At 35.9% G+C, this 15045-nt stretch overlaps 1 long non-coding RNA gene across 1 annotated transcript in view; it reads left to right on the top strand.

Annotated features, from left to right (window-relative positions):
- Window positions 1-10263, top strand: part of LOC138714005 (uncharacterized) — a 54134-nt gene extending 43871 nt beyond the window's left edge. Inside the window, exons 2-3 of the long non-coding RNA XR_011336030.1 lie at window positions 9846-9967; window positions 10128-10263. This is a non-coding gene — a long non-coding RNA (uncharacterized lncRNA). The remainder of the gene's footprint in view (window positions 1-9845; window positions 9968-10127) is intronic.
- Window positions 10264-15045: the final 4782 nt, after the last annotated feature.

Raw genomic sequence — 15045 nt, 5'->3', positions numbered from 1 at the left:
GAAAAAATCTTTAAGTATTGAGTGTTTTCTTAATGAACAAAATTATGTAATATCTTTTATTTCTGTTCCTTGTGTTCTCCTGCTTATAGAGAAGACGATGAGCTGTAGCTTATAAAAAGTAGGCCTATTTCAAAGACAAACTATTAATCAAATAAATGTTTTACTAGTAATAAAGTTAAACTAAAGAGGGATAAAACAGCTACAATTCCGTTTCAAACTCAGTGATAGCAATAAAATATTAAAATTGTATTTCGACACTCGCATCCAAAATAACTCAAAACTCTGTGGTAGGCCGTATTGTTGTTAGTATTTTGACTGGAAGGACATGAAAGAACATAATTGAGCACCTACATGCAATAATGGGGTAAGTATGAATATATTTCGTAACTACTTACCCCATTATTGCACGTGGGTGCCCAATTATACACTAATAATAATCTGTGGTGCCACAGCCCTTGAAAGGCTCAGACAGACCATCCGGTCTCACGTTCACATTTCAATAATAATTATACTTTACTGTAACAAAAAAAAACTGAAAGCGTGTTTGGTCATGTTTTACCCAGATTACAAGCTTGGAGGTAAAGGTTGTTTACTACAGTTACAGTTAGGACCTACTTTCATTCTATAATATCTTATGGTATAGTAAATAGTTTTGCAACGTGTAGAGGCTGGGAAAACAATTTACTAAAATCATCCAAATCATACTCGTTTCTTTTTATAGGCAATCTTGCAGGTCGCATTTAAAAGAACCTAGGAATATTAACATTTTCTTCAGTATATTTGCTAGGACATCTTGTCATACGTACATGACAATTTTGCTTAGGTTAGTCTTTTAAGCTTTCCTTCTAGGAATAGCTCAAGTGTTTTGAATTTAGCGTACATAAGATCTTTATTTTAGATTAAGTTACTAGCACATATTTGACGAAATACTAGGTTTTTCCACTTCAATTTAACTGATTTATGCAAACGAAATTTTGACAGCTGGCGATTGCAATTTAACTTATCGCCACGCCCACTTTGTTTTGGGCGCTTAAGTTAATGGCGGACGGTCGTTCAATTTTCTTCAAACATGGCGGCGCAATGCCCACTCTATATCTCTCTCTTTCTAACTCGATGGTAGATATAATATCCATGTTCCACACGGCCTTCGTGCAACAGTAGCCTATGTAGGATCGCGCAATTTAATTGTACGAATCAAATTCCCTAATAAATCTGATATTAATTATTAGCTGTCCATTGATGGAGAATATGTTCATGGTGCCCTCATATAGTGTTAATTTAAATATACCGCGAAAAATATCATCGGGTAATGTCGTCGTTATTAAACTCTCCTAGGTTTCTTCAACCTTTCTTAAAATGCACCTAACATACCGTTAATTAACTGAATGTTAAAAGTACAATATGCTGTTAAAATATTGCGTTTCTTCGACTTTGTACTTCACATTTTAACATATTGTTTGGTCGCACGCGAACCGTCGAGGTGATCGAGTGTATGTGCCTTGTGTTTTGATACAGTATTGGTTTTTTTTCGAGTGATTTAACTGTGATTATTTCAACCTGAAGAGTCAATATTAGTGTTAATTGTTGTTTATTTTGTTATAGTGTTATTTAATTACTTAAAATAATGGTTTAATTAGTTTTCAAATTAACATTATTATTCATTGGTGTGAGTGCGTGAAAACCTTTCTTGAAGCATGGACACAGTTCAAATTAGTGGTTCTTCTGGAAATAAATCCGCTTCTTCTTGTTTATATCCTAGCACATTTGAACATGATTTTCATACTATGGTTCATCAAATGGAAACTGTGAGTAGCGATATAAATATTAATAATTGTGGAAATGACACAGATTTTGTAAACATTTCTTGGTGCCTAGTTACAAACAAAAGAAGATAAAAAAAAACAATATTTATGCAGCTACCTAAAAAATCACTGAAAACTCTTTCTGCTAAGCATGTTAAGTTGACTCCTCTTGGAAGTAAAAATGTTACTATTTTAAATACTGCGAACAAGAATGCTTCTCCAATACCTAATCTGAATGCAACCCTTTCAAATATGCAAATTAATAAGCGGCCGTGCAAAAGTTCAAATACAGAATTAGCACAGAATATGACGTGTTACACCAACATTCCAACTCAAAACAGATTTCAGCCTTTAGCTACGGAAGACAGGATGGAGGAACCTTCTGCTGCTTCTACACTTCAAAAGGAAAAAATTCCACCTATCTACTTAAAGAACATTGAGAACTATCAGCTCTTATTACAAAGCACAGAGAATTATGTACAATCAGAATTTCATACAGAGTTGAAAGGTTCAATCATAAAAGTATACGCATCAACATCCCATGATTTTCGATCAATTACTACTTACTTTGACTCAATTCGTCAGCAATACTATACTTATAAAAATACCTCTGAAAAGAAATTTTCTGCTATTATTCGAAATGTACCGTACTCTCTCAGTGATCAAGAGATAAAAGTCGCCCTTGAAGAAAATAACTATCCAGTTCATAAAGTAACGAGACTCCTAGGAAAGAACAAACAGCCCACTCCACTTTGTGCAATAGAACTAGACAACAATGACCAAGGTAAATCAATACTAAATCTCAGTCGCCTATTTTACAGTGAAGTTAAAGTCGAAATCAGACGCAAATCCAAAGAGATTCCTCACTGTACAAGGTGCCAAAATTTTGGTCATACTAAGAACTACTGCCAACTCGAACCACGCTGCGTACGATGTCTAGAGGCTTATCATTTCTCTCAACGCCCAAATCCTAAAACAATACCGCCTAAGTGCGTGAACTGTCAACAATAACATCCAGCTAACTACAAAGGCTGTGAACACTATTCACAATTGAAGGAAAAACTCTCACGTGGTGTTCAGTTAAGACAAGAAAAACGGACTCATGTTCCAGAATCTTCGCAACCATTACTTCAACGCACAGAAGATTCTCAACATCAAGTAAATCCTTCAATGTCTCAACCATCTACGTCAAAATTTCAAACAAATTCTCGATCTAACACGTATGCAAATGCAGTGAAAGGATCCTTTGATCAGAGTCACCGTCGCCCTATAAGTCAACCTGCTCCAGAATCTTCCACTTCATCTCTATTAACTTATCTACTCTCTAAGGTTATTCCGCACATTACCACTCTACTGACTCCATTTTTGTCAGAAATTCAAGATTACTTTATCTCGTCTCTGTCATCTTACTTCCAGAATGGCAGCAAATAATAAATCTTCTCTTCATCAACTCACTATAATCAATTGGAATGCTGATGGTATCAGAATGAGACAATCTTCTCTGATTGCCTTTTTGTCAACAAATAATATTATGATAGCCTGTATCACAGAAACTCACCTTCTTCCAAACGAAGTCTTCACTGTCCCAGGATATAAAATATAGAGAAATGATAGGAATGCTTCAACTGCATCTGGTGGTGTTGCCATTTTAATTAAACGAAATATTACACATCATCAAGTCCTTCTTCCTCATACATCTGATATAGAAACAGTCGGAATCAAAATTAAGTGTCAAAATAACCATGAGTTTGTTTTAAGGGAGACTGGGGAGGTTTGACCATAGGGGAGGTTTGACCCATCTCTATAATTTGAAATCCCGCCATTTTTATCTCTGCTATTTGTCATGGTTCTCTTTGCTTTTAATGTCAGAGGTAATATTTATGCTCATCAAGGCAGTGAAACCAAGAACAGCTGAGATTCTACTTCCTGTTTGATTTGTTGCTTGCTGATGTTGGTTTGATGCTCTTGTTTATAAGAATCCAAGTAAGTAATTGCAATCTTAATGGTAATAGTGATAGTTACATTTGATTCTACATCCTTTTAGGTTCAATTTCATATATTTATTGTGTAGTTTTCTTTATTATTAAGTATATAAATATTTTAGTATATACAAAAAGTCCCATGAGGGAGGTTTGACCCAAAATTGCAGGGAGGTGTGACCCATGTTATGGTGTGTGATTTCATAACATTTTTTTTATTTCTTAATAGGATGCCTTTCAAGTGGAAACCTACTGAAAATCCAAGGAAGAAAGTAGATCCAGGAGTAATGAAAGCTGCTGTAAAGCGTGTCCTCGATGATAATGTGAGCATTTGAGCAGCTGCAGTTGAATATGAAGTTGATAGGAAGACTTTAGGGAGGTATGTTACTAAAGTAAAGGAAGGAAATGAAACAGCTTTCAAGGCAGACCACAACAGCTCTCAGATTTTTAGTTCAGAAGAGGAAAATGATTTAGAAAAGTACCTTCTAACAGCAGCTAGGTTGAATTATGGTCTTACTCCTAAAGAGTTGCGAAGATTTGCTTATGAATATGCAGTCGCTAGAGGTAAACCAATCGGTGATAATTGGAAGAGAAACAATCAAGCCAGTTATGATTGGGAGAGAGGATTCATGCACCGTCACCCAAGACTGTCACTGCGGAATCCCCAGGGAAAAAGTCTAGGGAGAGGGACAGCCTTTAACCCAACAAGTGTAGGCGAGTTCTTCCAGAATCTTCGTTCTGTGTATCACACCAATAAATTTGGCCCAGAATCAATTTACAATCTGGATGAAACTGGGGTAACAAATGTACAGAAACCTGGCAAGGTAATTGCACCAAAAGGGGAAAACAGGTCTCAAAAATGACATCCGCTGAGAGGGGGACACTTGTTACACTTTGCTGTGCAGTAAGTGCAACAGGAAATGCTGTTCCACCATTCTTTGTCTATCCAAGACAGAGATTAAATGATAAAATGATTGATGGTGCTCCTGTGGGTTCTTGTGCTGGTGTTAGTCCAAGTGGGTGGATGACTGGAGAGACCTTTGTTCATTACTGGGAACACTTTATCAAACACACAAAGTGCTCTAAAGAACGTCCTGTGCTTGGCATCTTAGACAACCATGAATCTCACGTAACACCACAGACACTTCAGATCGCTAAGGACAATGGTATCACACTAATAACATTGCCACCCCACACAAGCCATAAAACTCAACCACTTGATAGAACTGTATTTGGGCCCTTCAAAACTGTTTACAATCAAGCTATTGATGACTTCATGACCACTCATCCAGGAGAGACTGCAACTATCTACCAGATCCCAAAATTTGTTGGAAATGCATTTCCTGTTTCTTTCACTCCTGCCAATATAATCAGTGGCTTTAAATGCACTGGGATCTGGCCATTTGATTCCACTATTTTCAATTCTACTGATTTTATGAGCTCATATGTAACTTATCGACCAAGTCCTGCCAGTGAAGATGCAGCAGCCATAAGCAAAGAACCCCATCCAACACTGATTACCCAGCTAAGTTGTAGTGGAATTTCACCAGAACAAGTAAGACCTTTCCCGAAAGCTAGTCCAAAGAAAAGTAAAAATGGCCGCAAAAGGGTTGTTAGTCGTGTGTTGACAGACACACCTGTCAAAGCAGCTATTGAGAAAGAGTACGAAGAACGCGTCAATAGGAAGAGAAATCAGGCTACCCTTCCTTCCAAAACTATTAGGAAAATATTTCCTAATGACTGTGAGGACTCTGTATCAATTGAAAAGGAGAGGAAAAAGAGAAGAGAATCTCACTTTACTCCTACGGCTGATGAGGACGAGGCTTCTGAAAATATAACTGATGATGACGACTGCGAGGAGGTGAATAATGAAGATTGGGGAGTGATGTCTGCTAAAAGTGGTGATTTCGTCTTGGTTAAGTTCTGCACCAAGTCGACAGCATGCCATTATGTTGGAAAAGTTATACAGATCAGAGAATATGAGTGTAAAGTGAAATTCATGCGGCGCTACCGATTCGGGTCAGACTGCTTTGTGTATCCTGATGTTGAAGACACTAGTTATGTGCCATTTGAAGATATGAAAATTCTTCCAAAACCAGTTTTTCAAGATGGAACTGAAAGAATGTCTTCAAAACTTAGGTTCTCAGTGAGATTTATTAATTTAAATGTGCGTTAAGTGAAAACAGTGCTATTTCTCAGTGGAACTTTCACTATTTTCTATATTTTTATAATATTTGTGTTTGGTACTTTTGTTAGAAATAGTGTTCTTTGTATTCATGTTCCTAATTTATTTAAATATTGCAGACTTGTACTGTTTTGTAGGCTTGGGTCAAACCTCCCAACATGTGGGCCAAACCTCCCTTATGCGGGGAGGTTTGACCCAGAAAGTAGTATAATTAAAAAACATATATGAAATTTAATACATTAAGAATAGGCTGTTCTGTAATTTACCATATATGTCTGAGATCTTAGTCTATCTAATGGTATGTTTTCATCACCTCTAAGGAAATTTATTTTTGGAAATAAAAATAAAATAAAAATAATGGGTCAAACCTCCCCAGGCTCCCTTATTTTGTGCTTATAAGCCCCCAAAATATCTACTAAATACAGCATACCTTGCTCTTTTATTTCCCTCAGTCGGTTCAACACTTCTTGTGGGCGATCTAAACTGTAAACACACATCATGGGGATGCAGAGTAACGAACCCAAATGGACATCGTCTTTACAACTGCATTAACAACCTTGGTCTCCATATTCTCGCACCAACTGAACCAACACACTACCCATATAATCCCGTCAATCTTCCTGATATCCTTGACATCAGAATTCAAAAGAATATGCATTTACCAACTTATATTGCATCATTAACAGCACTTGATTCAGATCATTGTCCAGTGTTGATTACTTTCCACTTGTCTCCTAATGTAACACCTAAAATGCAACGCCTTATTAATGGTTTTGTTGATTGGGATAAATTTCAGTTGACTCTAGACTCAATATTAGTCGCAGAATATCATCCACTAACAGCAACAGATATTGACAATGATGTTCAACATTTTACGGACACAATATGCTCATATGTAAATTATTCTACAATATGCTCCAAGCGGCCATTAACGCGCTACTACTTACCATCTTCCATACTCCAATTAATTAAGGAAAAACATCGTATTCGTAGACAATGGAAACGAGAGAGGCAACCATGGCAGCGGAAGAAGCTGAATCATCTCATACGATTAGTCAAGACAAATCTTGAACAACATCGCCTGCAGTCGTATCAGTCTTACTTATCATCTCTATCTGAAGCTGATAATACTCGTTGTTACGCTACAAAGCGTATTCTACGCGAGCCAACAGTCATCCCGACACTTCGGTTAGACTCTCAAATAGCCACAGACACAGAGTCAAAATGTAATTTGCTTTCATCTCATTATCAACATGTATTCACCCCAAACGAGAATAAAAATGAACAGACTACCTCTGAATTTGAAGAAGAACTTATAGAAAATATTAATAAACCGACTGTTGCAGAGAAAATTTCCTATACTACTCCACAAGAATTGTCTCACTTCATTCAAAGGCTTCCAAATAAAAAATCTCCAGGCCATGATCTTATACCCAACATTGTACTAAAGAAGCTCACCAACAAAGCTCTTACTTACTTGACGATGATTTTCAATGCTGCCCTTTTCATTGGGTACTTTCCTCGAGCCTGGAAGCTTGCTGAAATCATTGTTTTTCATAAGCCTAACAAACCTAAGCACTTGCCATCAAGTTATCGACCTATTTAGCTTACTGCCCACGCTATCGAAATCGTTTGAGAAGGTTATTCATCATCGCATTTGTAAATTTACGTTCCAAAACAAGATAATACCAGATTTTCAGTTTGGCTTTCGTCCAAAACATTCTACAACACACCAATTGCAAAGAATCACTGAATCTATTATAAAAGGGTTGAAGAAAAACAGTATACCGCCGCTGTGTTTCTGTATATTGCCCAAGCATTTGATACTGTTTGGCATGATGGTTTAATGCTAAAATTATATAGAATTGGCGTTTCTGACTATCTCACACGCATCGTGAAAAGTTTTTTTATCTGAGCGTCAGTTCTCAGTACGTATAGATGGCATTAAATCAACTATTCGTCCAGTTTTAGCCGGAGTACCACAAGGATCTATACTGTCACAACTTCTCTTCAATATCTTCACATACGACATTCCATGTTTACAACCGTCACGCATAGCTATGTATGCTGATGATACAGTTCTCTTTTATTCTCATAATAACCTAAATACTGCAATCAGCACTCTTCAGACATCCTTACAGGAGCTGTCTAAATGGTTCTCTGACTGGAGATTACTACTCAACATTACCAAGACAGAAGCTAAAAATCTTCTCTTTAAGGCCTATTCATAATCCACCTCCTTTGGTTCTTCTAAATAAACAAGTTACATGGCTCTCCAGTCAAGAAGCTGTCAAATATTTGGGAATGTTATTAGACACGAAACTTACATGGAATGCCCACATAATTCGCATTGTTACACTAACCTCTTCTAGAATTGGAAAAGTATACCCTTTGGTTATTAGACGTTCACAAATTGGATTGGACTGTTCAATGCTACTCTACACCTCGCTTGTACGACCTCTATTAACTTATGCAGCGCCAGTGTGGGGGACTGCAAATAAGACTCACATGCATCGCCTACAAGTTGTCCAGAACAAGTTCCTGCGAACTGCAACAAATGCCCCCTGGTTTGTAAGAAATCAACAACTGCATCAAGAATTGGGAATTCTTCCACTAGAATAGTACATCCATTCAATGTCAAAATCTTTCTTCAACAAACTTCCTGGTGTTCCTGGACCTGTGACATATAACATTGGAGCAAGATCTTGTCAGCCATCTCGACTTAAAAGGAAACTCCCTCAAGACATCCTTCTTAGTGATACTGACAACTATTCATAAATTTAACACAGAAAATCATCATATTTTTATTCACATAATTCACAATTAATTAGAGGAGCCTTTAGAGGCAACCTCAGCATGATATTCTGCATGTGATGTTCCATACCAGTGTCTGTATAGCAAGTTTGCTGGTCGACCAATATTAAACATAAAAAAAAACATATTGTTTATTAACTCTCTGTTAAAACCAAACATTCTAGAGTTTAACCATAGCCTATAACCAAGTATAGGCTCAATTCTGTTTTCTGAACTCTGACAATTGCGATTCTCGCTTGTTTCCGTTGTTAGGTTCAGTGAAGATAGAATCTTTCTATTCTCTCAGGTTTGAATACTGCCTCTCCGTTGTTTGTATCACAGTAGCGTGGAGTGGAATGTTGTGAAATGGAAAATACTGGAACAAAAATAAATCGTGGGACAAATTTCTCTTCGTTTGAGAGAAACCTTTTGCTGGAAATAATTTTTCAGTATAAACCAATTATTGAAAATAAACAAACAAATGGATCCACGTTGAAAGCAAAAAGTGAGGCTTGGCAGAAAATATGCGACCAGATGAACATGCATGCTGAAGTTACCCAGCGAACTGTTAAACAAATTAAACAATTATATGAGAATATGAAAAGGACTGCAAAGAAAGATAATGCGAATGATAAACTGGAAATATATCGGACAGGAGGGGGAAAATACACACGACAAATTACAGAAAAGTCGACGAAGATACTGGCAATGCTTAACGACCACATTCAGCCAGACGAAAATCTGTTTGATTGTGATGCAGAGTATGTTGGTAAGTATTATTTTATTTATTACTACAGACTCTTCAATATAACATTAGTAATAAATCACTTCTGGTCAAGACAAAAACTGAATAAACGCAAATAAGAGTGTGAAAGCACAGATAGAAAATAATACGCATTCGACAAGAAAGTTACAAAAGTAATGGTTTAAAATTTAAGAAGCTGCGAGATATACAGATTTTTGCTTTTGCTCTATTTATATATTGTTATTAGCTACATAATTTCATATACTTTTATTAATATGTTTATTTTAAATTTTATCAGTTTCATCTAAAAAGAGAAAAATGATTTTATTGCATTCTTACAGGAGAAACTGAAATACTGAATGACAACAATGGAATCATAGCACAGGAAATTGTATTACCAATAATAAATGAGGTTCCAAACTATGAGGATTCCCTACCTGAAATTGTGGAGCTTTAAAATGAGGTAAACTAACAATTGAGTACTATTTCTATACAAGAAATACAGAATAATAATTACAAGTAATTACAAAAGAGAATACAACTTAGGTTCAGATAAGCATCACAAAATCACATGTTAAAGATGCCACAGTATAATTATAGAATCCATTTTTAAATTGTTTTAGGCAGAAGCAACACATGCCCAGTCAACAATAACTCCTACTCCTACATCAAAACGAAGAAAACCTTCCACTGTTGCTCCAGAATGCCGTGGGAACATCTCAAATCTAGCAGCAAGTCGAATTACTCTCTGTGAACGAGAAATAGAAAATAATGTTGAATAGAAAATATGAAAAAGAATATGAAGTTCTTGAACTCAAAAAACAAAGCGAGCTACTGAAACAAGAAATACTGAAATATGAATTAGAACTCATTAAAGAAAAAGTAGAGGCCGTTAGTTCCAAGTAATTATAATTGTATTGCAGTGTGTGTCCTTATCATTAATAAATGAATAAAATTTTGTAAATATCCAATAGGTTATTCAATTTGTGTTGTATTTAAAACTTACCAAGAAAAGTGGTTGGCTATGATGGCATTTCTATATGCAACAGCAGTTGGAGGATCATCTGAAACGTTGGGAATCACAATGTTATCATTGATCCTGGGGTTATGTTCTCTTGTTTCAGCCAAGTATTCGTGGAGTGTACGGTCTTCTGGAGGTAAGTCATCATTCGTTTGTACAGCAATATTATGCAGTACAGCTGTTGCTATAATGATTGTAAGTGCATTCCTAACCTTGACTCTTAATCCCATACTAAGTACCGGAAAACGCCTCTTCCATATGCCATACATCCTTTCTACACAATTTCTTGTTCTGATGTGGGCTCTGTTATATCTTGCTTCTGCTCTTGTTTGTGGATTTAAATTGGAGTTAAGAGATATTTTGTTAAAGGATAACCATTATCAGCCAAGAGAATTCCTTCAGTGATTTCTCTAGTTTCGAACTGTGCCCTAAGATGGCAATTATTGAAAATAGTGCTGTCATGTACAGAGCCAGGCCAGCGTGCAATAATATTTCTAATCAACATTTCAGAGTCACAAACAGTTTGAACATTGATGGAAAAATAGGGTTTTCGACCACGATATAGTTCTGCTCTGTTACCTCCTGGGGATTGTATCTTTATATGTGTGCAATCAATAGCACCCAGACAGCCAGGAAAATTAGCTATATCATAAAATCCCTGTATAACTGCTTGTGGAAATACTATATACCTTGGTTTCAATGACGCAATGGCAGAAGAAATTTTATGCACTACTCTACATACAGTTGCCTTGCAAGCAACTGCAACATCACCAATAATAATCTGGAATGTACCTGTAGCATAAAATCGTAGAGCAATAAGCAACTGCTGCATTGGAGACAAAGGTAAGTTCCTCTGTGTTGGGGTAAATTAACCTGTTTTCAATTTCTTCCAGAACTTTTGCTACAACTCTTTTTGATAACCTATATTTTTGTATGGACTTCTGTTCTGTCAAATCACTGAAATCATCCGTTCTGTTTATGTATTCATGGATATCATTTTCTAAATAATCAAGATACAAAAGTTCTGCATCTAACGCACCAGCCATATTGAATACTTCTATGCTAACAAAGAGTTAAATGATTTAACTGCATGAAATTGGGCAGTTAAATTAACATGGGTTTTAACAGCCTGTTAGTACTAACAGTAGTTGAAGAAATGATTCAACTGTTAAGTTTACAGTTAAAATGGAATAACAGACTGTTATAATTTAAAAAGGTTGAAGAAACCGGGCCCTAAGGTTTATATGCGTTATTTTTACTAAAATCGATTATTTTGAATTGTAGTTATTCACTGTACCCTTAACAGTAACCTACGAAAACTATCTTTCGTTGTCATAATACACTGAACAAGTGATTTAAAGACGATTCAAGGGCCTTGAAATATGTTCCCGAAGCAGATGAGAGGTTGAAACAGTTGGAACAGTTGGCATAGATGTTCATGTTTAATATTGGTCGACCAGCAAACTTGCTATACAGACCACTGAAACATATTCTTATGAAACTGTTTCTATGGAAGCATGTTTAAACTGAATAGTAAAGTTGAACGGGTTTAATTTATCCCAAGTTTAACTAACTTTGGAGAAAACGGCCCTAAACGATGCAATATAACTGCCGCCATTTGTTATGTTGAGTCTCAGCCTAGATCATATATGTAACAGATATGTCGGGCTTATAGGCTTTGAGGTTAACAACTTTTGTCAGGTTTACTATGTTGCCATCTAGTTGTTACATAAGGAGTCACGTCATAATTCCCATTTGAATTGCATTAGCGACTGTGCTGCCATCTCGTGTTCGTTTACGGCGGACGGGTGGCGATCCTGGCGGTTGTTTTCTTCAAAGTGCTGCCGATGTTAACGTAGCGAGGAGTTATCTGTTACATATATGATCTAGGGTCTCAGCTATTGTGAAATGTACCTGCTAAAACGGTTTAAGCACATGTTACTATTAGAGCACTAGCTATATCTATGGTGCGGTAGCTCCTTTACTTGTCTGTGTCTTGCGCATGCGCAATGTCCCATCATTGGACTATGAAAAATTTCTTGCGGGACACTAAAGCCTCGTTCACATTTTTCAAGTAACTTGAATTCAAGTCATGTGATTTCAAGTACCTGAATTCAAGTCGCCGTTCAGACATATTCAAGTTATTTTGTTTCAAGTAGCATAAAATGGCGTCCATGGATGTTGTGCAATTAGGAATTTCTGTAGTAGCAAGTCTCCGTGCCAGGGAAATGATAAATATATTGAAGAAATGGAAAACGCGTTGTTCAGTTGGGTTAGGAATTAGATTACTAAGAGAGATACACGACCGCTGACTATTACAAATAGAATAAGTGAAATCTTCAAGCGGATTTAATAATTCTTATCGCAAATGTAATAAAACATAAGCGAGTCTGATTTACCATAATTGAAAATGATTATCTTGAAGCTGTTACAGTTCCCGCACAAAAATCTATTAACCACATTGAACCAGTGGCGGCTCATACATATTTAATCCTTAGTGCCAAAATCAGTGGCAGATCCAGGGGAGGGTAACTCTTTTTCCTAGTATTTCCTCCCTGGATCCGCCTATGGTCTAAACCAAAGACAAGAAATAAGCAATAATAATAACAATGGAGAAACTGCAGTGAGTTAAGATTGGTAGCGCAAAAAGCGCTAGAAATATGTTGGTACTCCTTCAGATGTTACAGCATAGCGGGACAAATACTGCAGTTGAGCCATAATAATAATAATAATAATAATAATAATAATAATAATAATAATAATAATAATAATAATAATAATAATTAGAGACGAGAATTCCATGCAAATGCATGTTTTTATAGGAATATAGGACATAGCTCAAACTTAGTACTTATCCATTTCATTATTTTCCGGTTCCAAATATGTGTAATTTTCCCGTGCATATTTGCATGTTTTCGACTTTTTAGGGATAAAAACATGCATAATGCATATTTAGGTAATTTTTAGCTTAATAATGCATATAATATACATTACATTCAGTTTAAGTGCATGTTTTAATGGTTTTGTGTGGACACCTCAGTTTCTCGATTTTATGTCCCATATTTTATCTTCAGGAATCAGGATTGAAGAAGAAAAAGAAAAAACTAAATAACAGAAAAATTAAATAAAATGTTACGATTTTCACAATAAGGTGTCAGAGGACCTTTCCCTGGACGGAATTCCACTTTTACAACACTTTACCGACGACCCTCTATACACTGCGTGTCATAAATGAATTTATTACGTTGGATATTTTGAGAATAGTAAGTAGAGAGGAAATATAGAGAGTTCAAGGAAATTGCCGACAAATAATTTACGTAGGTCAAAAGCATTCTCTTCAGGGAGATTGCAAATTCTCTTCCTTTTCTAGTACTAGTAGCAATTTAGATTCTTCTAAAATTGGAATCATCGTTAAACTGTGTTTGCAGTGTGTGAATATCGTAAGTTGTTAATGTGCTTGTTTATTCTGTTTGCGCGTGTTAATGTGGTTCTAATATGTTTCCAATTTAAAGATTCCAAAAGTGTACTCTTTGCACAGTGGATTACTGTAAAGGAAAAGATTGTATTAGGTCAGATGAGGATGTCGTATTTTGCGACTGTTGGAGTAAAGAGTTAAGCAATGCTGTTCTGTTTCCGAATATTTAATATGACAATTGTTCTTTGTAAAAAAATTACAAAACTTGTTTAAAATAATTATTAAATTACGATGTCCGTTTTTAAATCGTATCTAGGCAACCGTAAGGTCTATTATAATTTCAGATGAAATGTATTAAAAATTTCAAGTCGACCAGCATGTCGCATCTGTTTCACATATTGCAAGAATGCAAGAAAAGAAAGAATCTTCAAAGAATTTCATAGATCCCTCAGTTATGCTCGTGGGAAAGTGGATATAGCGGCGAAAAACAAATTGGACAGAGTCATAAATGCTAACCGGGACTGCGGATTCTTTTGTTCATTGAAGAAGGTTATTTGTGGCGAAAACTTGAATGAAGAATTTGACCTGACACTGTCACAAATATGTTCATTCAAGTTTAAACCTGTAACTTCTTGCAATATAGAGAGGTCATTCTCTGCCTAAAAAACATATTGACTGACAAATGCAGGAACCTCACAGAAACCAATTTAAAAATGTTGTTAGGTTTTTAGCTGTGCAAAAAAAGTGAAGTGAAATAAGACATTTGAAACAAAAATAAAAGTGCATATTTTAATGTATTTTTCGGTTGATCGTGATATTTCATTGTTTGATAGTGCATGAATGCATGCATATTTTGGGATTTTATAGTGCATGAAATTCTCGTCTCTAATTCTAATAATAATAATAATAATAATCAATCACCAAAATTTATACAACTGGAGCACTTGAGCACTTTTGTTGACCAGGTTAATATGCACGATCGATAAAACCCATTCGCCGATTCTCTTGACTTGAAAATAAATCCATCATTTTTTTTGTTGAAGTTGTCTATTTTGCAAACAAAACTCCTCAGATTCATCGTGCCCTCTTAGTGCTAAATACAGTG

The sequence above is a fragment of the Periplaneta americana genome, chromosome 14, assembly GCF_040183065.1.
Source record: "Periplaneta americana isolate PAMFEO1 chromosome 14, P.americana_PAMFEO1_priV1, whole genome shotgun sequence".
In the NCBI taxonomy this organism is placed as follows: Eukaryota; Metazoa; Arthropoda; class Insecta; order Blattodea; family Blattidae; genus Periplaneta; species Periplaneta americana.
The sequence above is the reverse complement of the archived record's forward strand: the minus strand, read 5'-3'. Positions and strand labels throughout refer to the sequence as shown.